This window comes from Pristiophorus japonicus, unplaced genomic scaffold (genome assembly GCF_044704955.1).
Source record: "Pristiophorus japonicus isolate sPriJap1 unplaced genomic scaffold, sPriJap1.hap1 HAP1_SCAFFOLD_579, whole genome shotgun sequence".
Lineage (NCBI taxonomy): Eukaryota > Metazoa > Chordata > Chondrichthyes > Pristiophoridae > Pristiophorus > Pristiophorus japonicus.
This window is the reverse complement of record NW_027254487.1, coordinates 18,829-40,276: the sequence shown is the minus strand read 5'-3', so window position 1 is coordinate 40,276 and position 21,448 is coordinate 18,829. Positions and strand designations below refer to the sequence as shown.

General features: G+C 46.0%; 1 long non-coding RNA gene across 1 annotated transcript; it reads right to left on the bottom strand.

Moving 5' to 3' along the window:
• Positions 1 to 235: 235 nt before the first annotated feature.
• On the bottom strand, positions 236 to 18,652 carry LOC139254798 (uncharacterized). Its single transcript, XR_011592036.1, has 2 exons — positions 18,562 to 18,652; positions 236 to 1,004 (listed from the first exon to the last, which is right to left on the bottom strand). It is a non-coding gene; the product is annotated as an uncharacterized lncRNA (long non-coding RNA).
• Between the last annotated feature and the right edge of the window lie 2,796 nt (positions 18,653 to 21,448).

Here is a 21,448-nt window from a genome sequence, read left to right as displayed (position 1 = left end):
AGTTTTGGTCCGGCCTTGTCTCCATTCCCGTGCTGAGGGAATTGCTACACCAGACAGGAAGGGCAACATTTGGGGACATTGATTCCCCACCAATTCCCATTCCCATTCTTTCTGGTGGATAATGGAGGGGCCACTGTTTGTAATGTGCAAGTCAGTAAGAATTGCCAGCAAGCTCATTCAGTAGCAACTTTGACACTATTGTAGATTTTGAACAAAGATCAATTTAGCATTGTAGTAAAAGTTCATAATTTTATTGCAAACTAAATTTCTGTTGAGAGTCGCTGAATTAAGGGGAAAGATAACACACAGCGTTTCTTAAATGGACATTGCAACCCCAAGAACACAATCAGCAATATATCCAGAATATTAAAGTCCAGCCCAGTTATAGGGTTATCATCATCAGAAACAAACCCCAACTGTCAGAATGAACATGATTCAGTCGGGATGTGATTAACAGCAGCAATAACAGCAGATTCCAACCCCTGCAGTCACTTGTGAACTCGTTGGTGTCTCAGCCGGAAGAAGACCAAGTGAATCCCCTCCCACACTCTGAGCAGGTGAACGGCCTCTCCCCAGTGTGATTGTGTCGATGAATTTCCAGCGCAGACGGTGATCTGAGTACCTTCCTACAGTCACCACATTCCCACGGTTTGTAAATGGGTGGGGTTATCCGTGTGACTCTCCATGGTGGGACGATCAGTTGAAGCCTCGTCCACACACACAACACGTTTTTGTGCGATGTTTTTTCAGGCTGTGTAACTGATTAAAGCTCTTTCCACAGGCAGTGCACTGGAACACTCTCACTCGGGTGTGTGTGTGTCTCGGTGCTTTTCCAGTTACAGTGACGTTTGAAATCTTTTCCCACAGGCAGAACAAATAAATATTTCTCCTTCCACTTTCAAAGGCCGATGATATTCAGGTCCTGATGAAACGATTGACTCCGTCAGATCTTGACGTGATGTTTGGTTTGTGTTTCCTGTCTGAAAATCTCCCCTTCTAATACACTGTAAAAGGAACCAACAAAACTCATCACTGTAAGCACAAGACAGAAATTCAGAATCGACAAACTGTAAGGGATAAATTGCAAGAGTTGCAAATAGGTGGTCAGAATTATGCTGAAGGTAGTGAACTTGTCTGTATTAGGATTGCCTATGTATGTAACACTTGCTTATGTAGGTATAGCACAAATGTATAACGCATTAAACTGAATCCGTAACCTCTAATACTTAAACAGCAAACTCAGCAGTTGTTGATCAGAAGTCTCTGAGGAAGAGATAAGGAAGCCAGTTTAGGCGTCTATTATACTGTGGCAAAGTGCAAGTCATGGAACAACACCATAGAAGATGGGAATTGCATATACTACTCAGAGACAGTTTGATAAGAGTCGACAAATCAATGTAACTTTGCTGACAGAATTAGACCTATCGAGGATTTTGTAGGAGGGTGCTCCTCTCCAAAACCTGTATAAATTGTACTTGAAACCTCTTGTATTTCGCAGGTTTTAGGCTGAACCTTCCCGTGCATTGCTTGTAATAAAACCGGTAAACCTGAGGTTTCGTTTGTTTACTTCCGTGGTTTATATACAGTGGGAGCTCGGCGAGGTGTCGATTAACTATATCAGTTAATCCACCTTGAGGGAAAGAAGCCTCCTTTTACCCCAACTGACGGGCAGGTGTCGATTAACTATATCAGTTAGTCCACCTTAGAAGGAGAGAAGCCTCCTTTGTACCCCTACATTTGGCGTAGTCGGCAGGATATAGACCCTCTGACCTGGATGATGTGACAGCTGAATGGCAGTGAGTATGATTGTGTATCACCTGCAGCTGTAGCATTGACGGGGAAGGAGGTAATCTGTATAAAGAATTCGAAGGCGCAATCTGTAGAACAAGTTATAGCGAACCACAGAAGGACAAAAACCAAGGTCGGGAATAGGTGTATTGCCTGAAAAAGAAGGAATACAACCTAAGGGGGAGAGGACCCCAGCGATCGTTAGAGGAAAAATAAGGTGAATGTCCCGAAGCGTGACATGGTAATAACACGGAGAAGCCGGTATTGATCGTGCAAACAAAGAAGGAATACAACCTAAAAAGTGGGGTGGGACCCCAGGATCCTAGGAAAACTGGCCACTGGGATAAAATGCTAACTGAGTAAAATGGAAAATTAATAAAAGAAAAGAAAAAACACATTGAATTTACAAAGGACAGCGTCTTTTTATCAAAAGATAAAAATATGACCTTGAAAGCTGCAGCTGCTGGAAAGCGAAAGAAAGATGTTTAGGAAAATGGACTGGAGGAAGATCATCAAAATACAAAACCTAATTTGAAGAAAGGAGATTTAAATTGGCTGTGAAAAAGATATTGGTTTAAATACAAAAACTTACGAGTTAAACCCGACACAGAAGTTTTATGCCAAGAAAGAGAAACAAAGATGTTTAACTATGGACTAGAGGAAGGTCATCAAAAAATTACGTTCAGATTCAAAAGGAAAAAAAAAATCTAAGTTATGCAAATTCAGCAAAGGAAGGAAAAAAACTGGGAATGAAAGAATTCTTAAAAAAGATGGAACCAGCACGGAAGTTTAGATTTTGTGCCGAGAGAAATAAAACACAAGATTTGCTCAGTGAAATGCTGGAATGTATATAGCTTGTGTGAAAATTGGATTTCAGTAAACAAAATAGCTATTAAAAATGTCTAATCTCATTTTAAATCAATGAAAAAATCTTTGATAGGTATTTGAATTGGAAGTTTGGAGAAATTGGAGTTTACTCTAAAATGCTGTCTTTCCCGATGAGATGGTTTTATTATGACAACTTTACGAATGATTTCTGCTGTTTTAACGGATTCCTGAAAGCGCAAAGACTTGGGGAAAATTTTTTGGATGATTATGCAAAATCACGTAATGACGTCAGGGCTTCTTACAAACCTGTAAAGGAGTTAACCCTTTCCATTGACAGCTGTTTTATACTGGATATTATTAATTTGGATTTCTTAATAAAAGAAAAACTCATCTGACAGACAGAGGAAATGGTGGGATAGTCAGAATAAAAATAAAATGAAGAAAGCCTATGTAATAATACTCCCCTGCTACAGAGGACAGATAGATACTGAAACAAAACAAATTCAAGAGTTAGAAGCTAAGATCAATAAGCTGGAAGAGATAAAGACAGGACCAGATGGATAGTGCAGTGCACAGCCATTGCACCATCACCTATGGTAATAGAGCCAATGTACCCCACGGTGGATAAGTGTAGTCCACAAACATAACCTAACAGTAAAGCAGACCGGAGTAAAGTGGCCCCCGGCACATGATAATGGCTATTTATCAGTGGCACCGATACGCACTACCACCATTCCCACCAACGGACATAGAGCAGCTCACATTACCATACAGGTGGTACCCCTCAACCCACTGGAGACACAAATTCTATTGAATAAGTTACCAACCCCGAAAGCAAAATAGTAGAAATACAGAATTCTGACAAAAGATTAGAGTAGAATACAGTGACTCAAAAGGCAGGTGAAAGGGTAGGGGAGGACAGGGAACAAAAGTGAATTGAATACAAAAACCACTCTGGGGCTTGATGACCCCAACAAAAATGATGCAGCATTCTTGAAAATGTTTAAAGATGGACTAGGAGAGGCACATCAAAAGATAATTGTTAGGATTTAAGATAGGAGATGATTACGATGAAACTTTGGAATAGGCAGAACATGAAGAAGAGTTAAAGTCAAAACAAAGGGAGAAGGTAGCAGCAGAGATGAAGGGGGAGGAGACACCCCCGCGCAGCTCGCTAGCTGCAATAAGGGAAGAGGCGCAGGAAGGCGAGGCCCACTCTAGGCAAAGAAGGGAGCACCCTTTTGCAGTATGTGGATGATATCCTTATTGCCTCCAGCACAGAACAACACGTATTAGCTGCAACTACAATGCTAGGAGCTGTAGAGAGTGCAGGATTAAAAATAAATCCTAGGAAGGTGCAGGTGGGAAGGAGTGAAGTAACATATCTAGGATACATAATATCACAAGGGAAGAGACAGATGCCCAAGGACAGAAAGGAAGCAATTCAATCAATGCCCACGTCAGGAACCGCGAAAGTGGTCAGGCAGGTACTAGGGCTATTCAACTACTGCAGAAAGATCAGGAAATTGTGGTTGTAAGTTTAAAACAAGCTCTCACAAGTGCTCCAGCCTGGGATTATCCGACCAGAATAGGCCCTTCCACATCTATACCCACCACAGTAAGGATCATTACATGGGGACAGGCATAGGCCAGTGGCATAGTAATGTCGGGACACATACCCAGCATACCTTAGTAGAATTGCTTAACACAGGAAGGCTAAAACTGGTATCCGACGCACGAAGGACAAGGTGGGAAGCATGCTTTTACCCTCCCAACGGGACGGTAACAATAAAAGACAACTGTAACAACCCTGCAGGATGGATCATTACGCAGGGGAAGGAGCAGCAGTGTAGCCCGACAGGAGAAGACGAGGGAAGTAGTCAGGCTTGAGGAGGCAGACATGGATCTATATGTAGATGGGTCTCGGCACTATGTGGGACTCCACGGATGGGCCGTGGTAGATAGCAGCAAACAGGTCAAAAGTGAAGGACGGTTTGAAGGGGGTCAATCAGCTCAAGTGGCTGAATTAGTGGCTCTCACTGAAGCTCTGAGGCTGGCTCGGGGAAACGGAGTAAACATCTATACAGACACTCGATATGCTTTTGGAGTAGTGCATGATTATATGATAGCCTGGAGCAGACGGGGATACATGATCTCAGGAGGAGGGCCGATTGTTAAACACTTAGTGGACGCCTCCCTCCTATCCAAAGAGTGTGCGATCAACATCAACAGGGGAATGAATGGGCAGATGAAGCAGCCAAGTGAGTGGCAGAGACAGGTACACTGGCCGGGGAAGCCCAAGTCGGAGCATGTACAATCAGGCCTGAGGAAGTAAACATGCTTAAGGCACAGGGAGAAGCCACTCCACAGGAAACGGAGGGGTGGAAGCAGAGGGGCCCCAACAAGAGACCGACAGGATATGGAAGAAATAATGGGAATGTGGTGGCCCCGGAATGCATCCAGGGGAGACTATTAAATTTATACCACGGGTAAGTCCATATAGGTAGAACCAACATGATAAGCTCGATGTCCAGATGCCGGTGGTGGAAGGAAATGGGTAGAGAGATAGAGGACCACAGTAGAAGGTGCGTGATATGCATAGACCTGTCAGCCAGATATCGGTAGTGGGTAAAATGATGGAATCAATTATTAAGGATGTCATAGCAGTGCATTTGGAAAGAGGCGACATGATAGGTCCAAGTCAGCATGGATTTGTGAAAGGGAAATCATGCTTAACAAATCTTCTGGAATTTTTTGAGGATGTTCCCAGTAGAGTGGACAAGTGGGAACCAGTTGATGTGGTATATTTGGACTTTCAGAAGGCTTTCGACAAGGTCCCACACAAGAGATTAATGTGCAAAGTTAAAGCACATGGGATTGGGGGTAGTGTGCTGACGTGGATTGAGAACTGGTTGGCAGACAGGAAGCAAAGAGTAGGAGTAAATGGGTACTTTTCAGAATGGCAGGCAGTGACTAGTGGGGTACCGCAAGGTTCTGTGCTGGGGCCCCAGCTGTTTACATTGTACATTAATGATTTAGACGAGGGGATTAAATGTAGTATCTCCAAATTTGTGGATGACACTAAGTTGGGTGGCAGTGTGAGCTGCGAGGAGGATGCTATGAGGCTGCAGAGTGACTTGGATAGGTTAGGTGAGTGGGCAAATGCATGGCAGATGAAGTATAATGTGGATAAATGTGAGGTTATCCACTTTGGTGGTAAAAACAGAAAGACAGACTATTATCTGAATGGTGACAGATTAGGAAAAGGGGAGGTGCAACGAGACCTGGGTGTCATGGTACATCAGTCATTGAAGGTTGGCATGCAGGTACAGCAGGCAGTTAAGAAAGCAAATGGCATGTTGGCCTTCATAGCGAGGGGATTTGAGTACAGGGGCAGGGAGATATTACTACAGTTGTACAGGGCCTTGGTGAGGCCACACCTGGAGTATCGTGTACAGTTTTGGTCTCCTAACTTGAGGAAGGACATTCTTGCTATTGAGGGAGTGCAGCGATGGTTCATCAGACTGATTCCCGGGATGGCGGGACTGACAGATCAAGAAAGACTGGATCAACTGGGCTTGTATTTACTGGAGTTCAGAAGAATGAGAGGGGATCTCATAGAAACGTTTAAAATTCTGACGGGTTTAAACAGGTTAGATGCAGGAAGAATGTTCCCAATGTTGGGGAAGTCCAGAACCAGGGGTCACAGTCTAAGGAGAAGGGGTAAGCCATTTAGGACCGAGATGAGGAGAAACTTCTTCACCCAGAGAGTGGTGAACCTGTGGAATTCTCTACCACAGAAAGTTCACTAAATATATTCAAAAAGGAGTTAGATGTAGTCCTTACTACTCGGGGGATCAAGGGGTATGGCGAGAAAGCAGGAATGGGATACTGAAGTTGCATGTTCAGTCATGAACTCATTGAATGGTGGTGCAGGCTCGAAGGGCCGAATGGCCTACTCCTGCACCTATTTTCTATGTTTCTATGTTTCTAAAATACAACCCGGGGGGAAAGTAAAGGTCAGAATGGGACATCAGCCCCGATCGAAAGGACCCTGGGAAAACTTGCAGATAGATTTAACTGGACCGTTACCCAGCAACAAAGGGAAGACATACTGCCTAGAAGTAATAGACCAGTTTACGAAGTGGGTAGAGGCTTTCACCACGAGAAATTGTTCATCAGAAATCGTGGCCAGCATCCTAGCAGAAGAAATAATGTAGACTTAAATTAAGGTAGACACTTCACATGGAAGATAATGAAACAGGATTGCGCTTTACTAGGGATCAGGCACAAATATCCCATATCAAAGAGACTGGAAAGGGCTGAGTAGACAGGATACCCGATGAAGCTCAAGGCAACCCCTAGTTGGACGCAGGACTGACACCCTTTGAACTAATAGAGACAGGATACGGAAATTTGTAATGGAACTCTCTAAACAGTTACATGATTTAAAGACACAGGCTAGAGATTAGCAAATCAAGGACTTAGAGAACGACATGAAGGACCCGAAAGTCCAGCACCCCAAATAGGCAGTCAGGTGATTACCCCAGAGGGGTCCAGGCTGGCACCCAAATGGACCGCACCCTATCAGGTAATAATGGTAAGTTATGGTAGTTAGAAGGGGTATCGTCAAATGGAAACACTGGACCCAGTTAAAAAAGCATGGTCACTAACTAACCGGTGACGACCAGGAAATATTGTTTTTTTGTTGGACTCTAGTGCTCATGGAAACAACGTGGGGTAACGCTGCCTCATATCAAGGACAACAGGCTGAGGGACGGCAAGGCCTGTATTACAGGGACTTGGGTGACATTAGTTTAAAAAGAATCAAAAACACTGATGGTGACGCATGGAGCAACAGCAGACTTAAATAACGGGCATAAAACAACGTAACAAGGAAACGAGACAACATTGGGGATGGGCCAGTAATACGGGACCAATAATTCGTGGGAATAAGACCAGGGTGTGTTTTATCAGGAGGGACAGAGATACTGCACCCGGGGGAAGGGGTTGCAGATTTTACTCAACATCTATGAATGGTGGTGGAGGGATATCTCCCGAGATAGACCCACCAACACGGCCCCACCCACTACTTTAGCAACAGTGAGCACTACCAGGGCCCCGACTATCACACCCCCAGTGCCACAAACGTGTCCAACTATGAACGCTGGAGCAAAAGGGGGATTGATAAGGCAGACCAAGGCTAAGATACACTTTGGGATACGTGGCGGGAGTTACAACGGTAAACACTACAGACCTACACACGATAGATAATCGAGTTAACGCTCCAACACACACCTTACAGGGATTGCTGGAAAGGGATGAGGATAATGAAAAGATACAGGCACAACTGGGTAATGGCGCAGAAAGGGAATTATTACAAGTGGCCCACACATTGTGAGACCACGCCAGAACTATAAATTCGATGAATAGAGCAGAACGGAACTTAAGTAAAACCATACAGACAGAACTAGTATGTACAGCGTATGGAATACAACACAACCTAGAGCAGCTTCAGAATGGAAAGGTGCCGGATTGGATAACACTTGATGTATTTACCAACTGGACCTTGGACAAAAACATGACTCATGCCTGCGAGGTGCGTAGAAACAGTCATGCTTGGGTCCCAAAGGCCAGGTTGTAATTGGACATTTAAATATAATAGGTTTTGTATTATCTATACCACAGTATGATGTGACAAAGGGAGGTCCTCTATACCAAACAATGTAGGAGAAATAAGAAATCAAACTTGCGTGCGGTACCATGACAAACCCAGAAATGTAACTGAAGAGAACAGGACTAAAAGTCTCAGCATAGATGATTGTTATAAAAATCACCCCCCTAACACAGGATTACTAAATATAAACGGGTTTATTATAACCCCTGAACTAAAGGAGGAAAGATCAATGGGACGATGATGGACATTACTGAGCAGTTTATGTGAAGGCCATCGGGCCACAAGGAAAACCGATACTCGAACTGAAAAAGGAACAAACTCGATTGAATTGGACACCATTCAACAACATAGAGGATACCCAGGCGGGGCAGAAATTCGGCAGAATAGAGAAGATCCCAAGTGGAGGAAAGATAGAAGAAACAGAGGATACCCCAGGCGGGGCATAATTCGAACACTGAGATAATGTTGGGTAAAAAGGACTTATACACGAACTATGCTGGACTAAATGTACTGGTTGTAGTGCAAGGGAACTCATCTTGCTAGTATCATCCTGTAAAAAGGTGTAACCGACGTAAGAGGCAGGCCCTAGCCCGTACTATAGTTAAAATAATGAATAAAAGGAAATCAAACAGTCCGGCAGAAAGGACTTACTTAGTATAACCTTGATGGGAAAACCAACAGGTACATCCTGCAGCTCGGGAAGTAGCGCTACCCAAGCGAATGGACAACCCTGAAAGCTCACCCGTGAGGTATTAATTGGGAAATGGCCTATCTTAGGCATATAGCCAAGGGCCATTAGGGGGGGAATTGTAAGGGATAAATTGTAAGAATTGCAAATAAGTGGTCAGAATTATGCTGAAGGTAGTGAACTTATCTGTATTAGGAGGGTCTGTATAATTGCTTATGTATGTAACACTTGCTTATGTAGGTATAGCACAAATGTATAACGCATTAAACTGAATCCGTAACCTCTAATACTTAAACAGCAAAATCAGCAGTTGTTGATCAGAAGTCTCTAAGGAAGAGATAAGGAAGCCAGTTTAGGCGTTTATTATACTGTGGCAAAGTGCAAGTCATGGAACAACACCATAGAAGATGGGAATTGCATATACCACTCAGACAGTTTGAGAAGAGTCGACAAATCAATGTAACTTCGCTGATAGAATTAGACCTATCAAGGCGCTCCTCTCCAAAACCTGTATAAATTGTACTTGAAACCTCTTGTATTTCGCAGGTTTTAGGCTGAACCTTCCCGTGCATTGCTCGTAATAAAACCGGTAAACCTGAGGTTTCGTTTGTTTACTTCCGTGGTTTATATACAGTGGGAGCTGGGCGAGGTGTCGATTAACTATATCAGTTAATCCACCCCGAGGAAGAGAAGCCTCCTTTTATCCCAACTGATGGGCAGGTGTCGATTAACTATATCAGTTAGTCCACATTGAAGGAGAGAAGCCTCCTTTGTACCCCTACACAAACCTAGTTTCCATGGAACATTCTTTCCTCTCTTGTTCTTACAAAGCTGTAAATCCCTGTCCCACACATTGTCCCTCCTGCTGTGCTGAAATCCAAACCCATTGGACGTCTCTCGACTGTTTCTCCTCCCAGTTTTCACCACCAATTCTGGCTGGGTTCAGTTCTGCACTGACTGGTTCCCCTCCCTCTCCTCCCCTGAAGGTGCTGACTCTGGCTGGGTTCAGTTCTACACTCACTGGTTCCCCTCCCCTGAAGGTGCTGACTCTGGCTGGATTCAGTTCTACACTCACTGGTTCCCCTCCCTCTACTCCCCTGAATAAGCTGGATCTGGCTGAGTTCAAGTCCGCACTCAATGGTTCCCCTCCCTCTCCTCCCCTTTAGGTGCTGACTCTGGCTGGGTTCAGTTCTACACTCACTTGTTCCCCTCCCTCTTCTCCCCTGAAGGTGCTGACTCTGGCTGGATTCAGTTCGACACTCACTGGTTCCCCTCCCTCTCCCTCCCCTGATCATGCTGACTTTTGCTGGGTTTAATTCTACAATCATTGGTTTCCTCTCCCTCTCTCCTCCTCTGAAGCACTGGCTATCTTCAATCTGGTCCTGTGTAATGAGACAGGATTAATAAACAATCTCCGAGTAAAGGATCCCCTTGGAATGAGTGAGCAAAGCATGATTGAATTTCAAATTCAGATGGAGAGCGAGAAAGTTGGATCTCAAACCAGTGTACGAAGCTTAAATAAAGGAGATTACAAAGGTATGAGGGCAGAGTTGGCTAAAGTGGACTGGGAAAATAGATTAAAGTGTAAGACGGTTGATGAACAGTGGTGTACATTTAAGGAAATATTTCACAACTCTCAAGAAAAATATATTCCAGTGAGGAGGAAAGGGTGTAAAAGAAAAGATAGCCATCCGTGGCTAACTAAAGAAATAAAGGATGGTATCCAATTAAAAACAAGGGCATACAAAGTGGCCCAAACTACTGGGAGGACAGAAGATTGGGAAGCTTTTAAAAGCCAGCAAAGAATGACAAAAAATGATTAAGAAAGGGAAGATATGTTATGAAAGTAAACTAACACGAAATAGAAAAACAGATAGCAAGAGTTTCTACAGGTATATAAAAAGGAAAAGTGTGGCTAAAGTAAATGTTGGTCCATTAGAGGATGAAACCAGGGAATCAGTGATGGGGAACATGGAGATAAACAAATATTTTGCATCAGTCTTTACGGTAGACGACTAAAACGATCCCAACAGTGGATAGTCAAGGGGCTATAGGGGGGGGAAGGAACATACCACAATCACAATCACTCACTGGTTCCCCTCCCTCTCCTCCCCTGAAGGAACAGTGTGGATGGAGCTTCACTCTGTATCTAACCTGTGCTGCACCTGCCCTGGGAGTGTTTGATGGGACAGTGTAGATGGAGCTTTACTTTGTATCTAGCTCTTGCTGTATCTGCATGGGAATGTTCGAACGGACAGTGCAGAGGGAACTTTGCTCTGTATTTATCCTCTGCTGTACCTGCCCTGGGAGTGTTTGGTGGGACAGTGTAGAGAGCGCTTTGCTCGGTATCTAACCCGTGCTGTACCTGCCCTGGGAATGCTTGCGAGGACAATGTAGAGGGATCTTTGCTTTGTATTTAACGCGAGCTGTCCCATCCTGGGAGTGTTTAATGGGACAGTAGATGGAGCTTTACTTTGTATCTAACTCTTGCTGTATCTGCCTGGGAATGTTGGATAGGACAGAGCAGAGGGAGCTTTACTCCGTATGTAATCCATGTAGGACCGGCCCATGAAATGTTTCATGGGACAGTGTAGAAGGAGCTTTACTCTTTACCTAACCCATGCTGTACCTGCACTGGGAATAGTTGAAGGGCCAGGGTAGAGGGACCTTTATGCCATATCTGTACCTAAACCATGCTGTATTTGATGGTAATTGCAGAGCAAGCTTTGCTCTATATCTAAACTGCTGCACCGACCCATGGAGTAATTGATGGGAAGGTATAAAGGGAGCTTTACTCTGTATCTAACCCTTGCTGTACCTGCCCTGGAAGTGCCTAATGAGTGAGTGTAGAACATAAGCACAAACAAACATAAGAAATAGGAGCAGAAATAGGCCCATTGAGCCCTGCTCCGCCACCCAACACGATCATGGCTGATCCGATCATGGACTCGGGTCCACTTCCCTGCCCGCTCCCATAACCCTTTATTCCCTTAGCGGTTAAGAAACTGTCTATCTCTGTCTTAAATTTATTCAGTGACCCAGCTTCCACAGCTCTCTGAGGCAGCGAATGCCACAGGTTTACAACCCTCAGAAGAAATTCCTCCTCAGCTCAGTTTTAAATGGGTGGCCCCTTATTCTAAGATTATGCCCCCTTGTTCTACTCTCCCCCATCAGTGGAAGCAGCCTCTCTGCATCCACTTTGTCAAGCCCCCTCATAATCATATGTTTTGATAAAATCACCTCTTATTCTTCTGAATTCCAATGAGTAGAGGCCCAACCTACTCAACCTTTCCTCATAAGTCACCCCCCTCATCTCTGGAATCAACCTAGTGAACCTTCTCTGAACTGCCTCCAAAGCAAGTATATCCTTTCATAAATATGGAAACCAAAACTGTGTGCAGTATTCTAGGTGTGGCCTCACCAATACCCTGTATAACTGTAGCAAGACTTCCCTGCTTTTATACTCCATCCCTTTGCAATAAAGGCCAATATTCCATTGGCCTTCCTGATCACTTGCTGTACCTGCATAATAACCTTTTGTGTTTCATGCACCAGGACCCCCAGTAGGTAACCTTTATCATTGTTGTTGCCAAATTAAGATAATCCAAGGGTTAAGTCATGGCAGGAGAGCTCGGACACGTGTCATGCTCCTCCTGTGCTGTGTGGGAACTCAGGGACGCTTCCAGTGTCCCTGATGACTACATGTGCGGGAAGTGCGTCCTGCTGCAGCTCATGATAGACTGCATTGCATCACTGGAGCTGCGGGTGGATTCACTCTGGAGCATGCGCGATGCTGAGGATGTTGTGAATAGCACGTTTAATGAGTTGGTCTTACACAGACAGATAGTGAATGGATGACCAACAGGAAGAACAGTGGAAGGAAGGTAGTGCAGAGGTCCCCTGCGGTCATCCCCCTCCAAAACAGATACAACGCTTTGGATATTGTTGGGGGGGGGGGGGGGGGGGGAATGACTCATCAGGGCAGGGCAGCAGCAGCCAAGTCCATGGCACCATGGGTGGCTCTGCTGCACAGGAGGGCAGGAAAAAGTGTGGGAGAGGTATAGTGATAGGGGATTCTATTGTAAGGGCAATAGATAGACGTTTCTGCAGCCGCAATCGAGACTCCAGGATGGTATGTTGCCTCCCTGGTGCAAGGTTCAAGGATGTCTCAGAGCAGTTGCAGGACATTTTGCACCAGCTGTCGTGGTGCATATAGGTACCAACGATATAGGTAAAAAACGGGATGAGGTCCTACAAGCTGAATTTAGGGAGCTAGGAGTTCAATTAAAAAGTAGGACCTCAAAAGGTATTAATCTCAGGATTGCTCCCAGTGCCATGCGCTAGTCAGAGTAGGAATCGCAGGATAGCTCAGATGAATATGTGGCTTGAGCAGTCATGCAGAAGGGAGGGATTCAAATTCCTGGGACATTGGAACCGGTTTTAGGAGAGGTGGGACCAGTACAAACCGGACGGTCTGCACCTGGGCAGGACCGAAACCAATGTACTAGGGGAGTGTTTGCTACTGCTGTTGGGGAAGGGTTAAACTAATATGGCAGGAGGATGGGAACCTATGCAGGGAGACAGAGGGGAGTAAAATGGGGGCAGAAGCAAAAGATAGAATGAAGAAAAGTAAAAGTGGAGGGCAGAGAAACCCAAGGTAAAAATCAAAAAGGGCCACATTGCAGCAAAATTCTAAAAGGGCAAAGTGTGTTAAAAAGACAAACCTGAAGGCTCTGCGCCTCAATGCGAGGAGTATTCGTAATAAGGTGGACGAATTAACTGCACAGGCAGCAATTAATGAATATGATATAATTGGCACCACAGATACATGGCTCCAGGGTGACCAAGACTGGGAACTCAACATCCAGGGGTATTCAACATTCAGGAAGGATAAACAGAAAGGAAAAGGAAGTGGGGTAGCGTTGCTGGTTAAAGAGGAAATTAACGCAATAGTAAGGAAGGACATTAGCTTGGATGATGTGGAATCGGTATGGGTGGAGTTGCGGAATACCAAAGGGCAGAAAACACTAGTGGGAGTTGTGTACAGACCACCAAACAGTAGTAGTGAGGGTGGGGACAGCATCAAACAAGAAATTAGGGATGCATGCAATAAAGGTACAGCAGTCATCATGGGCGACTTTAATCTGCATATAGATTGGGCTAACCAAACTGGTAGCAATACAGTGGAGGAGGATTTCCTGGAGTGTATTAGGGATGGTTTTCTGGACCAATATGTCGAGGAACCAACTAGAGGGTTGGCCATCCTAGACTGGGTGATGTGTAATGAGAAAGGACTAATTAGCAATCTTGTTGTGCGAGGCCCCTTGGGGAAGAGTGACCATAATATGGTAGAATTCTTTATTAAGATGGAGAGTTACACAGTTAATTCAGAGACTAGGGTCCTGAACGTAAGGATAGGGAACTTCGATGGTATGAGACGTTAATTGGCTACAATAGACTGGCAAATGATACTTAAAGGGTTGACAGTGGATAGGCAATGGAAAACATTTAAAGATCACATGACTGAACTTCAACAATTGTACATCCCTATCTGGAGTAAAAATAAAATGAGGAAGGTGGCTCAGCAAGGGAAATTAAGGATAGTGTTAAATCCAAGGAAGAGGCATATAAATTGGCCAGAAAAAGCAGTAAGGCTGAGGACTGGGAGAAATTTAGAATTCAGCAGAGGAAGACAAAGGGTTTAATTCGGAGGGGGAAAATAGAGTATGAGAGGAAGCTTGCCGGGAACATAAAAACTGACTGCAAAAGCTTCCATAGATTTGTGAAGAGGAAAAGGTTAGTGAAGACAAATGTAGGTCCCTTGCAGTCAGATTCAGGCAAATCTATAATGGGGAACAAAGAAATGGCAGACCAGTTGAACAAATATTTTGGTTCTGTCTTCACAAAGGAAGACACAAATAACCTTCCGGAAGTACTAGGGGACCGACGGTCTAGTGAGAAGGAGGAACCGATAGATATCCTTATTAGATGGGAAATTGTGTGAGGGAAATTGATGGGATTGAAGGCCGATAAATCCCCGGGGCCTGATAGTCTGCATCCAAGAGTACTTAAGGAAGTGGTCCTAGAAATAGTGGATGCATTGGTGATCATTTTCCAACAGTCTATCGACTCTGGATCAGTTCCTATGGACTGGAGGGTAGCTAATGTAACACCACTTTTAAAAAAAGGAGGGAGAGAAAACAGGTAATTATAGACCGGTTAGCCTGACATCAGTAGTGGGAAAAATGTTGGAATCAATTATTAAAGATGAAATAACAGCGCATTTGGAAAACACTGACAGGATCGGTCCAAGTCAACATGGATTTATGAAAGGGAAATCATGCTTGACAAATCTTCTAGAATTTTTTTGAGGATGTAACTGGTAGAGTGGACAAGGGAGAACCAGTGGATGTGGTGTATTTGGACTTTCAAAAGGCTTTTTACAAGGTCCCACACAAGAGATTGGTGTGCAAAATTAAAGCACATGGTCTTGGAGGTAATGTACTGACGTGGATAGGGAACTGGTTGGCAGACAGGAAGCAGAGTCGGGATAAACAGGTCCTTTTCAGAATGGCAGGCAGTGACTCGTGTGGTGCCGCAGGGTTCAGGTCTGAAGTTAGTTGACAAAAAATCCAGGGAGGAAATGAGGAGAAACATTTTTACACAGCGAGTTATGGTGATCTGGAGTACACTGCCTGAAAGGGCGGTGGAAGCAGATTCAGTAGTAACTTTCAAATGGGAATTGGATAAATAGTTGACTAGGAGACATTCACAGGGCTCTGGGGAAAGAGCAGAGGAGTGAGACTAATGGGACAGCTCTTTCAAAGAGCCAGCACAGGCACGATGGGCCGAATGGCCTCCAGTGCTGTGTGTTTCTATGATTCTAGGTGCTGACAGCAGAGTCAGGGCTCTTCTACAATTAGGATTAAATGTGAATTTTAAAATAAATTCTTAGCTGGACCAACTGTTTTAACTTCACTTCATAATGGTTGCAGCTGATGCAAAGCTGAAGTGGAGTCAAACTCTCTCCTGGCCCACGGTCAATGGAAACTATTGGTCTTCAGAGTTACTCTGCACATCTCCCCTCGCCATCAATCTCAAACTGCTTTGCATCAACACAGAGTATGTGACATGACTGTCCCAATCACACTGAGCCGGGACATACTGAGTTAAGACAGGCAGAATCAGCTGAACTATGCACAGAAGTACTGAGCTTTCTATACTTCAACAGCATTAGATTCACAGTAAGATTCCTGCCCTCCTCCAGCTCACAAGATATCCTGAAGTTTAAATAAGATGCAAAGTCAGGCAACACCATGTTTCCTATTGGGAAGGAGAGCAGGGGAGTTCACCTCAGTGTCCTGGGTCAATATTTATCCTTCAACCAACATCACTAAAACAGACAAGCTGGTTATTGTCACATTGCTGTTTGCGGGAGCTTGCTGTGCGCAAATTGGCTGCTGCGTTTCCTACTTTATAACACTGACTACGCTTCAAAAGTACTTCATTGGCTGTAACGCACTTTGGGACGCCCTGAGCTCGTGAAAGGCGCTATATAAATGCAAGTCTTTCTTTCTTTCTACGGGATTAACACACGCCGTTATTGCAGCATGACATGTCCTCTGCTAGAAACTGTCAGACAAAGTCAGCAACAGTGTGTGACTGAGATAGTCCTGATACAGCATCATTTCCTGTCGTTGCTGATTCAATCATTTCTTACCCATACTCCAGCTATGAGCAGATTCTTCACACTACAAGTCTAATTTAAGCACATACATACACACCTTACAATAGAGGACAGCCCCCTCAAAAAAACAGAAGATCCCATGCACAGATCGTCTTTAACCCATGACTAAGATTACCCACCATTTTATTATGGGGATTATTTGCATCCTTCCTCTGCCTCACCATTCCCCCTCCTCATCCCACCCCCCTTCCTCTCCCCATCCTCATCCCATCCCCCTTACTCTCCCCCCTTCCCATCCCATCCCCCTCCTCAATGCACATTGGGCCCATACTCTCTGGAGTTAAGAAGAAAGAGAGGTGATCTCATTGAAACACAAGATTCTGAGGGGGACTGACAGGGTAGATGCTGAGAGGTTGTTTCCCCTTTCTGGAGAGTCCAAAACTAGGGGACATAGTCTCAGGATAAGCGGTCGGCCATTTAAGACCGAGATGAGGAGGAATTTCTTCGCTGAGAGGGATGTGAATCTTTGGAATGCTCTAACCCAAAGGGTTATGGATGCTGAGCCTCTGAGTATATTTCAGGCTGAGATCGATAGATTTTTGGACTCTGGGGGAATCAAGGGATATGGGGATTGGGCGGGAAAGTAGAGTTAAGGTCGAAGATTAACCATGATCTTATTGAACGGGGGAGCAGGCTCGAATGGTAAAGGGGAGGGGAACCCTGATAATAAAGGATGATAATAAAGAACCTAGTTTCCCCTCAATTCCATCTATGCTATTCGCCTCAACAACTCCATGCGGCAGCGAATCTCACATTCTCAACACTCTCTGGGTAAAGAAGTCATTCTCTTAAAACTGTGCCTTCATATAGTGACAGGAGGGAGATAATTGCACCAAGACCTGCCCCCAACTCCTCCTGTCTATTTTTCTGTATTACCAATTTGGTTTTACGATTCAGAAGGTTATAGGTTTAAGTCCTGCTCCACAACCTGGAGCACAAAATCTAGGCTGACACACCAATGCAGTGCTGAGGGAGCGCTGCACTGTCGGAGGTGCCGTCTTTCGGATGAAATCTTAAACCGAGCCCCCCATCTACCCCCTCAGGTGGATGTAAAAGATCTCACGGCACTATTTTGAAGAGCAGGGGAAGTTATCCACAATACCCTGGCCAATATTTATTCCTCAACCAACATCAACAAAAACATATTATTTGGTCGCTAACACATTGCTGCTTGTGGGAGCTTGCCGTGTGCAGATTGACGGCCACGTTTCCTACATTACAACCACAAGTACACTTCAAAAGTAGTTCCAGATCACAACAACTCGCTGTGTTTATAAAAAAAAAAGTTGCATTTCACCCCGCTTCTTAAATCGGTGTCAACACTGAGCCACGTGAGGAGATATTAAGACAGGTGACCAAAAGCTGGTAAAAGAGGCAGGTTTTAAGGAGCGCTTTAAAGGAGAGGGGTAGAGAGGCGGAGAGGTTTAGGGAGAGAATCCAGAGCTCAGGGCCCAGGCAGCTGAAGGCACGGCTGCGGTTTGTGAATTTAAAAATGATCCGCTATATGGTGCCCACTCCAAATAACAGACTTGGCAGGTCCGGAATTAGGTGCATTACCTTCCAATAGATGAAACATTTGATCTGTGCCCTCTGCAGCACATCCTGGACCCAGCAGCCAGGCCTGTGGCTCACTCACTGGGCAGCAGACCCTGTCATTGCAAACACTATTTCAATGTGTTTCCCCTGTGTAACAATCCACAACAACATTCAACACATTATATATAGTACAGACTGGAGCAAACACATCCTCCTCCTCAATCCCCCCTCCCCTCATCCCAGCCCTCACCCGCCGGGTATAAAACCAGGCGGCCGCTCCCACCGGCTCCAACTCACCGACACAAGGGCCCAGCGCCGCGTCACTGGTGCCCGGCCCAAACACACTGCCCGAGCTCCGAGTCCCACTGAGGCCTGGGTCCGGACCCGCCTCCCTCACTCTGAGTGACAGGCGCTCCGGCCAATCCCCTTCCCCCGAGAGTTCCTCACCCGGCCGCCCCTGGCCAATCAGTGCCGCCGGGAGGCGGGGTTTCCGGCCATGATTTGGGTTGAGCGAGGCTCGCGCTCAGAGCTTGGCGGTTGGGTTGAAATATTTGAATGTTTAACGGGCGGTGACCTTTGCCCCTGTGTTCCACTCCAGGACATTGTGATGTATTTACTGAGGCGGCCGAGAGCTCGGGCCTTACACTAAGCATCCGTAAGACAAAGGTCCTCCAGCAGCCTGTCCCCGCCGCACAGCACTGCCCCCCAGTCAGCAAGGTCCACGGCGCGGCCCTGGACACCGGGGACCATTCCCCAAACCTCGGGAGTCTCTTATCAACAAGGGCAGGCATTGACCACCAGATCCAACACCGCCTCCAGTGCGTCAGTGCAGCCTTCGGCCGCCTGAGGAAAAGAGTGTTTGAAGACCAGGCCCTCAAACCTACCACCGAGCTCATGGTCTACAGGGCTGTAGTAATAGCCACCCTCCTGTATGGCTCAGAGACTTGGACCATGTACAACAGACAGCTCAAGTCGCTGGAGAAATACCACCAACGATGTCTCCGCAAGATCCTGCAAATCCCCTGGGAGGACAGACGCACCAACGTTAGCGTCCTCGACCAGGCCAACATCCCCAGCATTGAAGCACTGACCACACTCGACCAGCTCCGCTGGGCAGGCCATATTGTCCGCATGCCAGACACGAGACTCCGAAAGCAAGCGCTCTACGCAGAGCTCCGTCACGGCAAACGAGCCAAAGGTGGGCAGAGGAAACGTTACAAGGAACCTCCCCTGATAAAGTGCAACATCCCCACTGACACCTGGGAGTCCCTGGCCAAAGACCGCCCTAAGTGGAGGAAGTGGATCGGGAGGTTGTTGAGCTCTTTGAATCTCAGCGCCACGAGCGTGAAGAGGTCAGACGCAGGCAGCGGAAGGAGCGTGTGATAAATCAGTGCCACCCACCCCTTCCTCCGACGAATATCTGTCCCACCTGTGACAGGGTCTGTGGCTCTCGTATTGGACTGTTCAACCACTAAAGAACTCATATTTTAGGAGTGGAAGCAAGTCTTCCTCGATTCAGAGGGACTGCCTATGAAAAAAGTGGGATTGCCAGGACAACAACAACAACTTGTGTTTATATAGCGCCTTTAATGCAGTAAAAGGTCCCCAGGCGCTTCACAGGAGGGTCACAGATTGTTTTATCTATTCCGAGGTGGATCTGTGATTGTCACCGAACTAATCTGCCTCCCACAATATCTACAGAATCCCAGGAATACCCGCAACCTCCCCGAGAATGGTCTTCATCATCATCAGCGCTCCCTGGAACCAGGATGACTTGCTTCCACATGGGTTCACAGATGTTTCAATGAAGGAGCCGATATTCCAGTCCTGAACTCCAATTGAAGGGTGGAAGATGCCTGTGCCTGGATTGTTTTAACGTGTAGTGACCATCTCACACCAGCCACCACACGGGATTGACAGAGCTCGGCCTGAGTTAACCAGGACGGCTGGAGACCTGCTCTGCTGCAAAGACCTAGTGCGCACACATATCGCAGTGTGGGCAGGCCCGTGCTGCCCTGGGCTCTCGGCTCTTCTGGGCCCCGTACCCTCATTCATCGCACCTCCGCCACGATCTCTCACCGTTCCTCCGCCACGATCTCTCACCGTACCTCCGCCACGATCTCTCACCGTTCCTCCGCCACGATCTCTCACCGTACCTCCGCCATGATCTCTCACCGTTCCTCCACCACGATCTCTCACCGTTCCTCCACCACAAAAACATTCGCCACACATCCGCCACGATCTCTCACCGTTCCTCCGCCACGATCTCTCACCGCTCATCCGCTGTATCTGGACCCCGCCGATGTTCCTACCCACGCTCCAAACTGTGACCTGGGTTTTGATGATGTCATCCAGTCGCCCACCTTGAAGCCGTCGCACACTTGTAGCAGCTCACTCTGGAAGCTGCAGTGGTATGCTCTTTTATCCTCCCGACCCGCGGTGGTCTTTTTTTCCTTCAAAAATATACTTTATTCATATAAAATTTTCACAATACATTGGAAAATAGTTCAGTACCTTGCGGTCAGCAATTCATTTCAAGGTACAGTTTAGTATAATCCATAAATCACGTTACATGTAGTACTGTGCAAATAAGGGTATTACATGGAGCAGATAATAACAGGTTTACATTACATTCCAGGATACATTTCAATACCGATCACGAATCACGTTACATGTAGCACTATGCAGATGAATGCAGTACACGGAACGGATGAGAATATGTCCTCTCACAGGTCGGGGTGACCCACGATATTCCAGGATTCACGCTGCTCTTTTATCCTCCCGACCTGCGGTGGTGTCCTCTCACAGGTCAGGGTGGGCCACGATGTCCCAGGACCCACGCTGCTCTTTTATCCTCCAGACCTGCGGTGGTGCCCTCTCACAGGTTGGGGTGGCCCACGATATTCCAGGACCCACGCTGCTCTTTTATCCTCCCGACCTGCGGTGGTGTCCTCTCACAGGTCGGGGTGGCCCACGATGAATGAATGCCCCGGGAATAAGTTGCCCTGATGTTGACGCTCAGATTGTAATTATTTCTGTGGTGCCCAACTTTAATATTCTCCTGAAAGTCCCACTGCAATCCAGTTCCATTGAGGGTGCAAAAGAAAAGATAGCCATCCATGGCTAACTAAAGAAATAAAGGACGGTATCCAATTAAAAACAAAGGCATACAAAGTTGCCCAAA